The following is a 1241-nucleotide window of genomic DNA, read 5'->3' on the forward strand; positions in this document are numbered from 1 at the left end:
GAGGCACTCTGGCATCCCCAGTAACAGTACAGAATGCCCTGGTACCTAACTCTTTTGATCTGGATCACTCCTCGTGTGTCTAAATTCTGGGTGCTGTGATGCCTACGTGGAGGTGCCTTAGAAGTTGATTAGTATCTGGCTATAAAACCTCAGATGCCCCTGAAAGCAACACTGTACCAGTCACTTTACCCTGCAATATGCTGGGGGCTGCCTACTGCTGGACAAAGGCATAGCGGGACAGACAGGATCAACAGCACGTCATGGTCCCGCTCTACTTGCTGTGTCTTTTTCTGTTCACTGGACTGTTGGGCCTAAGGGGCTTTAAAACCTTTCAAGGCTATCTTTTCCTAAATTGTAAAGAAACAAAAGGGATCACCTTTCAGGAGGTTAGCGTCTCACGCCAGGATTCACATATCAGTGGGATGAATGGAGAGGTTGAAAGGGACTGCTCAGCCTTGCCACTGCTCTGTAATTTGCCTGGAGATAATTTAAGGCAAGGGTGGGTTAACTTAGTTCTTGGTTCACACACAGATGGCAGGAGTCTGGCTATAACAAAAAGTGTTGTTTTCTCTAAAGTGATTTCACAAGCTTGAAGCCAAGACCATTTCACAATATGAAGTAAATGCATATTCGTTATGTCACATGCCTGGGAATCACTAGCAAATACTTATGCGTTTTTGTAATATTTTTGTCTCATTTTCTGCAGCGTGAAAAACCTACATTAACAACAGGGGAAACTGGTTTAGAGAGCGACTCGAACCTATCCTCCATGCCTTAAACAAACAGGGTGAAAAGCAGAGAGAGAAGGCTTTATTTTCTCCAAATTCTTTCAAGGAAAGTCACCTTAACTGTGATGCACAGCATTAGCCAGGAACACTATTTTTCAGGAGGAAGCGTGATTTTGAAGTTGGTGCCATCCCTTTAACCAAAGCGTGGACTCAAGAGAATGCTGCAAAAGGTAACATGTGGACTGACCTTAAAAGCTGGATTTTCAAGTGCTCAGCACCGACCATTGCTCCCAATGAATTGCTCTCATTGCTCCCACAACAATGTCCAGTGGGAGAAGTTAGATCTATAACTTAAAATCCCACCTTAGCACCACAGGACTCTGAATTTTTTCCCCATTCCCCATTTGCTTTTATTCCCAACATTAGATCTTTTATGTAGTGATGGCCACGTATCTGACACAAAAACACAGTCGCTGCATGCAGGCCACCAAGCTCTGATGGTGCTGAGTCTTT

The 1241-nt window shown here is 44.2% G+C and overlaps 1 protein-coding gene across 1 annotated transcript in view; it reads right to left on the bottom strand.

The window, feature by feature from the left end:
- Nucleotides 1-1241, bottom strand: part of KCNQ3 (potassium voltage-gated channel subfamily Q member 3) — a 55587-nt gene that overhangs the window by 52322 nt on the left and 2024 nt on the right. The window lies entirely within an intron of this gene.

Source organism: Alligator sinensis, unplaced genomic scaffold (genome assembly GCF_000455745.1).
Source record: "Alligator sinensis unplaced genomic scaffold, ASM45574v1 scaffold651_1, whole genome shotgun sequence".
Classification (NCBI taxonomy): domain Eukaryota; kingdom Metazoa; phylum Chordata; order Crocodylia; family Alligatoridae; genus Alligator; species Alligator sinensis.